Genomic DNA, 13705 nt, shown 5'->3' with positions numbered 1-13705 from the left:
TTTCTTCTGTCACCCAAGGATTTCTAGCAGCCCTCGTCTTTTTACCTACTTTATCCTCTGCTGCCTTCACTACTTCATCCCTCAGAGCTACCCATTCTTCTTCTACTGTACTTCTTTCCCCCACTTCTGTCAATTGTTCCCTTATGCTCTCCCTGAAACTCTGTACAACCTCTGGTTTAGTCAGCTTATCCAGGTCCCATCTCCTTAAATTCCCACCTTTTTGCAGTTTCTTCAGTTTTAAACTGCAGTTCATAACCAATAGATTGTGGTCAGAGTCCAAATCTACCCCTGGAAATGTCTTACAATTTAAAACCTGGTTCCTAAATCTCTGTCTTACCATTATATAATCTATCTGATACCTTTTAGTATCTCCGGGATTCTTCCATGTATACAACCTTCTTTCATGATTCTTGAACCAAGTGTTAGCTATGATTAAGTTATGCTCTGTGCAAAATTCTACCAGACGGCTTCCTCTTTCATTTCTTAGCCCCAATCCATATTCACCTACTATGTTTCCTTCTCTCCCTTTTCCTACACTCGAATTCCAGTCACCCATGACTATTAAATCCTCGTCTCCCTTCACTATCTGAATAATTTCTTTTATCTCATCATACATTTCATCAATTTCTTCATCATCTGCAGAGCTAGTTGGCATATAAGCTTGTACTACTGTAGTAGGCATGGGCTTCGTGTCTATCTTGGCCACAATAATGCGTTCACTATGTTGTTTGTAGTAGCTTACCCGCACGTCTATTTTTTTATTCATTATTATACCTACTCCTGCATTACCTCTATTTGATTTTGTATTTATAACCCTGTATTCACCTGACCAAAAGTCTTGTTCCTCCTGCCACCGAACTTCACTAATTCCCACTATATCTAACTTTAACCTATCCATTTCCCTTTTTCAGTATTCTAACCTACCTGCTCGATTAAGGGATCTGACATTCCACGCTCCGATCCGTAGAACGCCAGTTTTCTTTCTCCTGATAACAAAGTCCTCTTGAGTAGTCCCCGCCCGGAGATCCGAATGGGGGACTATTTTACCTCCGGAATATTTTACACGAGAGGACGCCATCATCATTTAACCATACAGTAAAGCTGCATGTCCTCACGGCTGTAGTTTCCCCTTGCTTTCAGGCGTTCGCAGTTCCAGCACAGCAAGGTCGTTTTGGTTATTGTTACAAGGCCAGATCAGTCAATCATCCAGACTGTTGCCCCTGCAACTACTGAAAAGGCTGCTGACCCTCTTCAGGAACCATACGTTTGTCTGGCCTCTCAACCCCTCCGTTGTGGTTGCACCTACGGTATGGCCATCTGTATCGCTGAGGCACGCAACCCTTCCCACCAACGGCAAGGTCCGTGGTTCATGGGGGGGGGGGGGGGGGTCTGCAAGGTACAAAATAAATTTCATACTGATGTACACATCTCCAAGAAGAAGCTGCAGCTAAATTGGAACCACTTGAAGAATGCAAACAGCCATTTTTACATGAGTACTTGGCATAATAAAAACAGCAGTGCATGAAATTGGGAATGTTAAAGATGGAGTCTTATGCTACATCATTGACGAGTGCGACCTCCACACCACGAGAACAGGAATAAATGGCGTAGGAACAATCATCATGGATCGTTGATGTCACTCCATCAGACGATAGACAGAATAACAGAATAACAGAGAATTCAACGACCAGCAAAGAGAGAGCACTGAAGTTATAGAGGTACATGGACGCTATCAGTGAAGAAATTAGTGAGAGAGTGATCGAAGTAGAAGTCCTAGGACTGACTGGCTAGCACCCAAGGCTCCAACTTCGCCATTAAATGGTATACAGCTTCCCAGAGCTTGTGATGAATTAAAAAGGGAACTGTCAGAAAGTGTCGCAAGGTTCGATATCTAAACAGAGGATATTGCACATTCTGTGTCTGATGCAATGTCCGATGGCATAACAGTGACACATATTCTGGACTCAGGCAGTCAAGTCTTGGTACTAGATAAGGAAGTCCACGAAATGTGTGGTAAAGAAAATAAATGGCCAATGTTGAGAATGCAAGGAATGGGAGGGTGTGATGTAGTACACTGGTAGTGCATGGACGTTAAGGAACAGCTCAGGGCCATCTTCATTTGTCAGTCACACACACTTAGTGATAATTTTCTAGTTATGTGTAACCTGACAGTGAAGACAATTCTAGAACTCAGAGTTTTGAAATTGTACGTAGTAGTGCTATATCTGAAGTGGAGATACACATTGATACATGTGAACAAGAGGAAAGTTAAACTAACCTTCAGGGACAATCCCGACAGTTTGACTGACAAGAACATTGAAATATTAGGGGTCATACTATGGGAGAGTATTATCAGGAAACTAGGACGAATTATTAATGGAAATGGATGAAGAGATATTAGGTAAAGAAGGAGGAGAGAGTGTGTGGTGTCACCGCCAGACACCACACTTGCTAGGTGGTAGCCTTTAAATCGGCCGCGGTCCGTTAGTATACGTCGGACCCGTGTGCCGCCACTATCAGTGATTGCAGACCGAGCGCCGCCACACGGCAGGTCTAGAGAGTCTTCCTAGCACTCGCCCCAGTTGTACAGCCGACTTTGCTAGCGATGGTTCACTGACAAATTACGCTCTCATTTGCCGAGACAATAGTTAGCATAGCCTTCAGCTACGTCATTTGCTACGACCTAGCAAGGCGCCTTTATCATTTGCTATTTATCTTGTGATGCATGTACCGTCAGACCGATGTTCACCAATTATGAATTAAAGTTAAGTATTCCAGTAGTTACTTACGTTCTTTGCTACTATAAATTCCCTTAGCTGTTCCAGACCTCACGCCAGCCTGCGTGAGCTTAAACGCGTGCCTTTCGGTTTCCTCTCATAGTGGCTTGGCTGTCTTGTCAAGTCACAACAGAGTGAGCAACTCTTTTTTTTCAGAAATTGTGAGAAGCAGAGGCAACAACAGGATTCCCCACAGAAGGAAATGCATCAGGTGTAATAGAATGTTGCAAATACACTCCTGGAAATGGAAAAAAGGACACATTGACACCGGTGTGTCAGACCCACCATACTTGCTCCGGACACTGCGAGAGGGCTGTACAAGCAATGATCACACGCACGGCACAGCGGACACACCAGGAACCGCGGTGTTGGCCGTCGAATGGCGCTAGCTGCGCAGCATTTGTGCACCGCCGCCGTCAGTGTCAGCCAGTTTGCCGTGGCATACGGAGCTCCATCGCAGTCTTTAACACTGGTAGCATGCCGCGACAGCGTGGACGTGAACCGTATGTGCAGTTGACGGACTTTGAGCGAGGGCGTATAGTGGGCATGCGGGAGGCCGGGTGGACGTACCGCCGAATTGCTCAACACGTGGGGCGTGAGGTCTCCACAGTACATCGATGTTGTCGCCAGTGGTCGGCGGAAGGTGCACGTGCCCGTCGACCTGGGACCGGACCGCAGCGACGCACGGATGCACGCCAAGACCGTAGGATCCTACGCAGTGCCGTAGGGGACCGCACCGCCACTTCCCAGCAAATTAGGGACACTGTTGCTCCTGGGGTATCGGCGAGGACCATTCGCAACCGTCTCCATGAAGCTGGGCTACGGTCCCGCACACCGTTAGGCCGTCTTCCGCTCACGCCCCAACATCGTGCAGCCCGCCTCCAGTGGTGTCGTGACAGGCGTGAATGGAGGGACGAATGGAGACGTGTCGTCTTCAGCGATGAGAGTCGCTTCTGCCTTGGTGCCAATGATGGTCGTATGCGTGTTTGGCGCCGTGCAGGTGAGCTCCACAATCAGGACTGCATACGACCGAGGTACACAGGGCCAACACCCGGCATCATGGTGTGGGGAGCGATCTCCTACACTGGCCGTACACCACTGGTGATCGTCGAGGGGACACTGAATAGTGCACGGTACATCCAAACCGTCATCGAACCCATCGTTCTACCATTCCTAGACCGGCAAGGGAACTTGCTGTTCCAACAGGACAATGCACGTCCGCATGTATCCCGTGCCACCCAACGTGCTCTAGAAGGTGTAAGTCAACTACCCTGGCCAGCAAGATCTCCGGATCTGTCCCCCATTGAGCATGTTTGGGACTGGATGAAGCGTCGTCTCACGCGGTCTGCACGTCCAGCACGAACGCTGGTCCAACTGAGGCGCCAGGTGGAAATGGCATGGCAAGCCGTTCCACAGGACTACATCCAGCATCTCTATGATCGTCTCCATGGGAGAATAGCAGCCTGCATTGCTGCGAAAGGTGGATATACACTGTACTAGTGCCGACATTGTGCATGCTCTGTTGCCTGTGTCTATGTGCCTGTGGTTCTGTCAGTGTGATCATGTGATGTATCTGACCCCAGGAATGTGTCAATAAAGTTTCCCCTTCCTGGGACAATGAATTCACGGTGTTCTTATTTCAATTTCCAGGAGTGTATGATGAATATGAAGATGTCTGGACCAGTGACTCTGAAGACAAGAAGATAAATTATCAATACTTAGAATGCAATATTTTAGCAGAATCTGGCAAAACTATTAATATATTTCTCCGTGCAAGAGAGTGCATGGATGCAACGTTAAACTGCCCAGAGGGAGGTGATGGTTCGAACAGTGGTGAGTTTGAGTGCATGAACGGAGGACTGGTGATAAAATCTTGGGAGAAGAGATGTGTTATGGACACCGGTACTCCGACAGTTCTGAGGGAAAGAACAGGGAAGAAAGTAGATAGAATACTGCACAGAGAAGACGAGGGCGAACTGTTCGGCATGTTATTCAGTTTAACAAATGAGCACAGCAGTAAGTATTGTAAGTAGGGTAACATATGTTACAAGTTAATTAGTGATGGACGTTAAAAAACAGGTCAAGGCCAACTTCGTTTGTCAGTTTGTTAGTGTAAGAAAGACAGTAGCGTGATGCATTGAGCAACGAAGAGGAGAAGACAGAATATAGACATACCATGTCAAGCAAGTGTGCAAGTTAAATGTATGTTACGTGCTGAATAACAAAAGCGCAGATAGTCAAATTCAATTTGCTGAAGGCGATAAGAATCTACTAAAGACGAGGGAAAGAGCACGGAAGAGCAAGTTTGTGAGCCATAAGTTTTTCTAAATCCATTGTGGAGCTTACCAAATTAGGAAATAATATAAGAATAATTCGAGATTCTTAACAGACAAAAATCAAAGGGATGGCTATGTGTTTCACACCACAATAAATTTATTGGGTCAATAATGTCAGATCACCCAGCAAGCTTCACCACTATGGGTGTGTCCACACTGAAGAAACAGGGAGAATGATCTAGATGAATTTTTGTAGTTCACATTGGGACTACTTCCTGGAAAAGTTAAAACCATGCTAAAGTATGCAAGATGACAAAGATGATAGCATCAGACGAGATATTGGACGAGCTTGCCCAATCAGGATGATTTTTGTTTTGTTGTTTTTTACTAGGAGCAGTAGTAGGAAGCACTAAGCTGTGATTACTGGTAACATTGTAGCACAGAGCCCTTGATGATTTGTCAGTTGCGATGGTGCGCCATGAGAGTGAGGATTTTTTAAAATATGCGTAAGAGAGACAGTAGCGTGATGCTCTGAGCAATGAAGAGGGGAAGATAAAATACAGACATCCCAAGTCACGCAAATGTATGAGAGTCCGATTAACAGATGGTGCAGATTTTTTTGTGTTTTGATTTTACTGTTCACAGAGGATGCGACTGTCATTGGTCACCTGCGGGAAGTCCTTATTTGTAACAATGAATATCATGAAGAAATTAAGGTACAGCCCGAGGAGGAAACGAATATGTAAAGACTAATATAGTCATCTTGAGGTTGAAGCTCTTCTATCCGTGTTCTCTTGCAAATAGATTTGTTTCTGGAGGGGTCCGCCTAGAGCAAAACACAATTCTATCTTTACCCCTATTTCCCAGAAATGTTTCGCATAAGTTTAAGCATCATCAGTAGGCTTTTATTTTCTTTCTGTTAAACAGGAAAAATGCTCTTTACTGCTTGTACATATATAAATTTGCGTTTTTAAGACAGTGTTTACAAATTTGAAAAACAGACAAAGTTTTGTGTTTATATCTTGTTACCACATGCCTGTGGTTTTCCTAGGTTTTTATGTTTCTTATTGCGCTTGTTTTCTTTCACGGTTCGTCATCTGCAACCAAAACGTAATGCAGACAAGTTATTTACTACGGAATTCCATGACTGAGAATGTTACGGTTAGGTCTAAGGTAAATTAATTCTGTGTGGAAGATTTTGTGTGTGTGTTTGTAATATATTTCACTTTTTCTCGTTTCCCCATTATCTTCACTGTGAAGAGTCGTATTAGGTAACTTACACAGTCACTGTTGGCAAACTATGAAAAGACGAGAGTTGAAAAGTTGAATATGTTCTGAGCTGGTGTTTTGAATCTTTGTGAGAGGTATTTGCCATTTTGTGCGTGTGGGTGTGTGTGTGTGTGTGTGTGTGTGTGTGTGTGTGTGTGTGTGTGTAAGTAGCTGAAAGTTTGCGAAGTTTGTTTCTTATTCAATTTTGTATGTTAAATAATAGTGAAACAAAAACTCACAAACCTTTAGCTACTTTCACACACACACTATCTTCCACATAAAATTAGTTAATGTTAGGCATAACCAGAGCATTTCCAGTCATAAAATCCAAAGTAAATATCTTTTCTACTTTAAGTTCTGGTTGCAGAAGACAAAATATGAAAGAAAACAAGTGCAATAAAGAAACATAAACACCAGGGCAACTACAGCACGTGGTAATATGGTATATACACAAACCTTTGTTTCTCAAATTTGTAAATACTATCTTTAAAATGCAATTTATGAGTATACAAGTAGTAAAGACTATTCTTCCTTTTTAACGCAAAGAAAATAAAACTCCACTGATGATGGTGAAACTTCATCCAAGCACATCAGGGACATAGAGGAAAAAACAAAATTGTATTTTGCTCAAGGTGGACCCTCTCCAAAGAAAATCTAAAATATATTCTAATCTGAAAATAGGGAAGGTAAATGTGAGAGTTCAGATATGGAAATAAATTAGTGTAATATGTAGTTATGTTGAGTATCATACGAGAGGGTTTTGTGTTTTTCTGCATTGTCTCTCATGTGTTACGCTTTTATGTCTTGTGTGTTTCAGAGCACACAATGCTAATTAACTCGGAAACGGCGCAACGTATAGTTTTCTTTCTTACTAGTTATTTCTCAGCACACCCTACAGCGAAGCATCCGTGCAAGCCTTTCAGACTGTTTCTGACCACCCTGTATTTGAACCAAGTACTGCAAACTACTCGCCGTGTAACGGCCTTACAACAAAGATTTCTGATCATCTATAGATCTCTTCAGATAAGGTGAAAGCCCTATGACGCAGTTAATAAAAGTCATATTTAGTTTATATATTAATATAACAAAGATTCTCTCATTTGAGTTGTGGAATGAAAGAACCTAAAAAAACTGTCATTATGAAATTAAGATCGGGCACGAAGGCACAACATGTCAGGACGCTATCTCCGTGATTACAACCCATACGCTGAGGCGACAAAAGTCATGGGACACCTTCTAATATCGTGTCGGCACTCATGGACTCAACAAGTCTTTGGAAGTCCCCTCCAGAAATATTGAGCAATGTTACCTCTATAGCCGTCCATTATTGACAAAGTTTTGTAGGTAAGCGATTTTGTGCACGAACTGATCTCTCGCGTATGTCCCATAAATGTTCGATGGGACTCGTGTAGGGTGGTCTATCTTGCCAAATCATTTGCTCGTATCGTCCAGAACCGCCTTCAAACCAATTGCGAACAACTGTGGCCTGGTGACATGTCAAATTGTCATCCAGAAAAATTCCATCGTTCTCTGGGAATATGAAGTCAATGAATGGCTGCAAATGGTTTCCAACTAGCCAAATGTAACCATTTGTAGTCAATGATAGGTTCAGTTGGGCCAGAGGATCTAGTCCATTCTACGTAAACACAGTCCAACCATCGTGGAACCACCAACAAACTGCACAGTGCCTTGTTGACAACCTAGGTTATGGCTTTGTGGGATCTGTGCCACACGCAAACCGTACCATCAGCTCTTATCAACTGGGGTTGAGACTCATCTTACCAGGCTACGGTTTTCCAGTAGTCTCGGGTTCACCTGATGTGGTCACAAACACTGGAGAGGCACTGCAGACGATGTCGTGCTGTTACCAAAGACACTGGCGTCCCTCGTCTGTTGCCATAGCCCTTTAACTCGCAATTTCGCCCTACTGTCCTAACGGATACGTTCATCGTACGTCGCACATTGATTTCTGCGGTTATTTCACACAATGCTGCTTGTCTGTCAGCACTGACAACTCAAGGCAGATCTACGGCTAACGGTCGTTAAGTGAAGGCCACCGGTCACCACGTTGTCCATGGTGAGATGTAATGCCTGAGAACGATTCCGAAATAGAATGTGCCATGCGTCTAGCTCCAACTACCATTCCGCCTTCAAAGTCTGCTAATTACCGTCCTCTGTTTATGGCTCTGAGCACTATGGGACTCAACTGCTGTGGTTATCAGTCCCCTAGAACTTAGAACTACTTAAACCTAACTAACCTAAGGACATCACACACATCCATGCCCGAGGCAGGATTCGAACCTGCGACCGTAGCAGTCCCACGGTTCCGGACTGCGCGCCTAGAACCGCGAGACCACCGCGGCCGGCCGGCCTCTGTTTATAATCACTACCCTTTTGTACTTGTGTAGGCGACACTACATCTGTGTATGTCTGCATAGCTATCCCACGATTTTTGTTACCCCGGTTAATTATAAGGCACTGTGGACTGCGTACAATGGGACGAAAATGATTCAGTCGACTTACCTCACATCAGCGTGCTGCGACGAAAGCAAAGAAGTCACCTGAATAAATATTCCGTAAATCAGAAATGCATCTGAGAATTCAGACCATCAGCTCCAAAACCATCACCAGCTCCTCATTTTATTTAGTGGTAACAGAATTACCAGGCCATTATGTGAATGGTAGCGAAAAGTCATTGCCGCTTCTTCCGGGTCAACACGCCCGGCACCTAGCAGTTGACAGTAGTATACATCTGATATGACGCTAGGCATTCGTAGCACTGGCCACTGCGTCGTGTTTAGAACTACGGCCCCGCTCTCACCACTGCACTGCCAAACAACTTGTTATCTTCACTTAAGGCCCCTACACACGCACCAATTTATCGGTCGACCGACCGACCGACCAATTTCGTGGCAGCCTACGCACATCCCGACCGCCTGCATGAACTCAGCGATTACAGCGCAGCCCTGTTGTGATTTGGTTTTCTTAAGTTCATTGTGTTTTATGTTCTATTTAATCCCGCTTGGTTTTATACAGAAACAAAAACGGGGGTTTACCTTGGCTGTTTTAGAGGTGAAAAAAAATCTGAGAGGAAAAAAATGGTTCAAATCGCTCAGAGCACTATGGGACTTAACATCTGAGGTCATCAGTCCCCTAGAATTAGAACTACGTAAACGTAACTAACCTAAGGACATCACATACATCCATGCCCGAGGCAGGATTCGAACTTGCGACCGTAGCAGCAGCGCGGTTCCGAACTGAAGTGCCTAGAACAGCTCGGCCACAACGGCCGGCCATCTGAGAGGAAGCTGTGGGCAAACAGGTGGCTAATCCAAGGACAGAAATTCACGTACTTTCTGTTCCTTAAGCAGCTGGGAGCCAATTACTTCCGTAATTATCTAAGAATGAACGAATCATGCATATCGGAGCTACCGGACATCAGCAAACGATTCTTAACAAAAAAAGAATGTAGCCATGACAGAGGCTGCAAGCTGCGAGGAGAGACTGTTACCTACTTTACGATTTCTAGCCACTGGCAGAAGTCAAGAGGACTTCAAATTCACTGCTGTTGTTCAAATGGCTCTAACCACTATGGGACTTAACATCTGAGGTCATCACTCCCAATGCTGTTGTATCCCCACAATTATTATCTAAAATGATTTCTGAAACTTGCATCGTTTTTTGTAGTTGACTTCGGAAATACATCGGAGTAAAACAAAACAAATAAAAGAAAAGCCGTTCACGTAAACCTTATTAATTTATCGTTAGTGCGTAGAAGCACTGTAACAAACAGTGTACGAAATGTCCGGGCTCATAATCGCTATTTGCCGGTCTTGATGGTCGGTTCCAATTTGAGCTAGGAACATGGGTAAAAAGTTTTTGGTTTAGTCCGAACCAGCGGCCTTTTGTGCAGTCATTCGAACATCTATTTCACTGTAGCCATAGAAATTCTTCCAATCCATATGTGGCATACAGCAAACCAGTGCTTAACAAATGGCTCCGAGCACTATGGGACTGAACATCGACGGTCATCAGTCCCCTAGAACTCAGAACTACTTAAACCGAACTAACCTAAGGACATCACACAACACCCAGCCATCACGAGGCAGAGAAAATCCCTGACCCCGCCGGGAATCGAACCCATGAACCCGGGCGTGGGAACCAGTGCTTAACAGTATTGGTTGAAAACAGTCTTTGTTGCAATTTTAGTTTTTTAGTTTTCAACTACGCGTTTCGCCTTATTTAGGCATCTTCAGGTTGATCTTAATTTGGTATTCCTTAGAACGATCCTTTAGACAGTGTAGCCAAAGGGTATCGTCGAATACATCAGGGCAACACCACCTTCGTTAAACTCAGTAAAAACTTTCTAGATGGACGCGAGTGACTCCAAGACCTGCATAACGCGTCCCCGTTCACAAGAGCGAGTAACAGAATAAGATGGGGCTCAGGTAGTAAGCTTCTTTCCTAATTGCACACGTTTATGGACAAACAAAGAACAAGTAGGTAAGATTCTGAACATTAAAAATGTTGTGCGTATGAGTTGAAAGCTGAAAATGTGACGAACAAGAAGCAGTGCCAGGAAACAAACAAGCACTGGTCTCGGAGTTCCAGCTTCATTTGCTATCTATACAAATATAGTAAAACTCGTATAAAATGAATTACGAAAGCATTAGTTTCAAATCACATCCTTCTCTTCTTGATTATTCTAAATATGTCAACAAAAACAAGTTCCATTAACAAGGCCAAATGTGTCGTATTACTAGAGCAAATACGCATTCGCGAACAGAAAAACGTTCGAATGGTTCAAATGGTTCTGAGCTCTATGGGACTTAACATCTGAGGTCATCAGTCCCCTAGAACTTAGAACTGATTAAACCTAACTAACCTAAGAACATCACACACTTCCACGCCCGAGGCAGGATTCGAACCTGCGACCGTAGCAGTCGCGCGGTTCCGAACTGAAGCGCCTAGAACCGTTCGGTCACCGCGGCCGGCCAAAAACGTTCGAAATTGCCTTCCTTACACTATGTTATTCAAGTAAGCACTGTAATTTTTACTGTTTAAGACATCTGTTGCATGCACACGACAGAAATAATGAACAAGGAGCAATCGCAAACAGTAGTCTGTTAATGTTTTGGGCTGTTTAAGATGGCGGCAGCCCCCGCCCATTCTGGCTTGAAAACAACGTACAGAGTAAATCTATAGCACCATCTCCCTTCTTTTTTTTACCTCCTTGCTTAAAATCATCGAAAAATCTTTGAACTTACAAAAACATGTATGTACCAAACCAGAATTATGCCCAGTACTGTGCAAAAAGATATACCGTTCTATCGAGCATTTAAAGCTATATCGCTGACCACGCATAAAATTGAACGAACATTGCTATAAAAATAATTGTCAGAAAAATACTCACCTTATTTCTAACCGATATAAAATGTTTTACTGTTTTTCCTCCAAAAACAACTATTCTCTCTCGTAGAAAATCTATTTCAGAACAAAACAAGCATAAGTTCGTCAGTTTTCGTGAAGTATTCAAAAGTTGACAGTATTTTGTCGCCCGTACATTGTCTAGCAGTTCTTCTCCTTATTTCAGCCAGTCATACTCGGACTTAATTCGGATTGTTTGTTGCAATATTTCGCGCGAAAATTATCCAAGTGAGTTTTTATAGCGGGGGTTTCTTAATTTTCAGTTTTATGTTATTGCGTAGTTTATATAAACAATGACAAGAATTTTAAGATAAGAGATAATAACAAAATGTATGATTTTCAGCAGTTTATTATTTGTTGCGCGAATCGTTTAGCTTGCGGTATAATATGCGTTTAAATTGGCTTATCTATAATATATGGTCGTATCGTGAGTTTATTTACATAATATAAACTACTTACAAACATTATTCTCATAAACTTTGCACAGTATTTAATATTTGTTTCTGTATCGTATATATGTTTTCTGTTATTTTGTGAAAAGTGTTAAGTATTTATAGTTACTTTTCACAGGTTTGCGTATACAGTCTCGTGCATATATGAATAAAATGCGTCTAACAAAAAAAAAAAAAAAATAAAGAACTAAGCAAAATTTTAAACGATTAAAAAATAAAAGAAAATAAAAAATATCAAAAAATAAAAAATAAGAGAAATCCACCTGGGAAGATGTTTGTTACGTTGACGTTTTGGTGGTGAGGCTTGTATGCTCTCAGGACACAGTAGTCTACACTGGACAGGTTCAACCGTACCAGGCAGGTAATTGTAGAGGAGCCATACTAATGATTCCCATGTCAAGAACAAGTTTCGAAAGACAGTAAAAAATTCATATGATAAATACAATTTTAATGATGAAGCACGTATATTTTATGAATTAATGTCCACCGAATGTCGATGCTTCGGTTCTTAGATTTCCATTTCCTATAGAATCGGAAGTAAAACCTAAAAACAGGAATACAAAAGGCCGACGGACTTTTACTCTCACTATGTGCCTCACTAAACCATTATGGATTCGTTAAAAAAATGAAACAGTGCTTCATTTCTTGCATCCGTATTGCTACACTCGTCGCCCGACGTGTTCCATAATCATCTGCTGGTTTTAAATTTCTCTAGAAACTCTGTGCTTAAAGTTTCGTCGGCCTCGCACCCTGTCGTGTCTAATAGAACAGCATTTAATCCCGCGTGCAGTGACAAAAGACGAACTTTTGTCAGGCGATTGGCACGAAATTTGGGGGGAGGGGGGGGGGGGGGGAGCGGAGGTTCGGCTGTCGTATGGTCCCACGAGTGCTCAACATCCCGACGACAAGTAAAGTTAGTCGGTCAAAACACCAATATACGTCAAATAGTCGGTCGGTTAGTACCTGTGTGGGCCTCTTGCTAGGGACGAAGCCTGTAATGCTCACCGCTCACATACCAACTGCCACGCTGCTCAGAAAACCCTACCCCCTACCCCCACGGTTATTGGTTGAAGGAAAAACTCCAAAGATTTTTGTCTATCACATAAGGAAAACCCTAACAAACGACGATGACATATCAGAATTGATCATCACGGAGATAGGATTACTGGCACACACCAAAAATTAGACAGCAAGCATCTTCCAAAATCCTCCTTTCAGAGGCACTGGGCGGCGTCTTCTGTAATGTCAGATTACTGAAAATATTATTTTGCGCCAGGACACATAGTTACTCGGCTGTCTAGCGGCACGCCCTTTATGACGTCATTTTTCTGAGTCGGTCACAAGGGTTATCCGCTTCTCCAAAAGGAACCAAGGGGCATCACTTAACTGCTATTCAGACATATAGAACACTTATTCGTTGAGTTACTGACTAACTCGTCGACCTCACTTTCCTTAAATTCACTATTAAATATTGGTTACAGTTACATTGTGCAAAATTCCGTTG

The 13705-nt window shown here is 43.1% G+C and overlaps 1 protein-coding gene across 2 annotated transcripts in view; it reads right to left on the bottom strand.

Annotated features, from left to right (window-relative positions):
- The window catches only part of LOC126259725 (facilitated trehalose transporter Tret1-like), a 120226-nt gene that overhangs the window by 91971 nt on the left and 14550 nt on the right, over positions 1-13705 (bottom strand). Inside the window, exon 1 of one of the 2 annotated variants that reach the window (XM_049956706.1) lies at positions 8846-9058. The exons of the other annotated variant lie outside the window; for it this stretch is intronic. The gene's annotated coding sequence lies outside the window, so the exon portion shown is untranslated. Of the gene's footprint in view, positions 1-8845; positions 9059-13705 lie in introns of those variants that run through there. 2 annotated transcript variants of the gene reach the window in all.

This window comes from Schistocerca nitens, chromosome 5, assembly GCF_023898315.1.
Source record: "Schistocerca nitens isolate TAMUIC-IGC-003100 chromosome 5, iqSchNite1.1, whole genome shotgun sequence".
Classification (NCBI taxonomy): domain Eukaryota; kingdom Metazoa; phylum Arthropoda; class Insecta; order Orthoptera; family Acrididae; genus Schistocerca; species Schistocerca nitens.
Note: the sequence above shows the minus strand (reverse complement) of the source record. Positions and strands in the feature narration are given on the sequence as shown.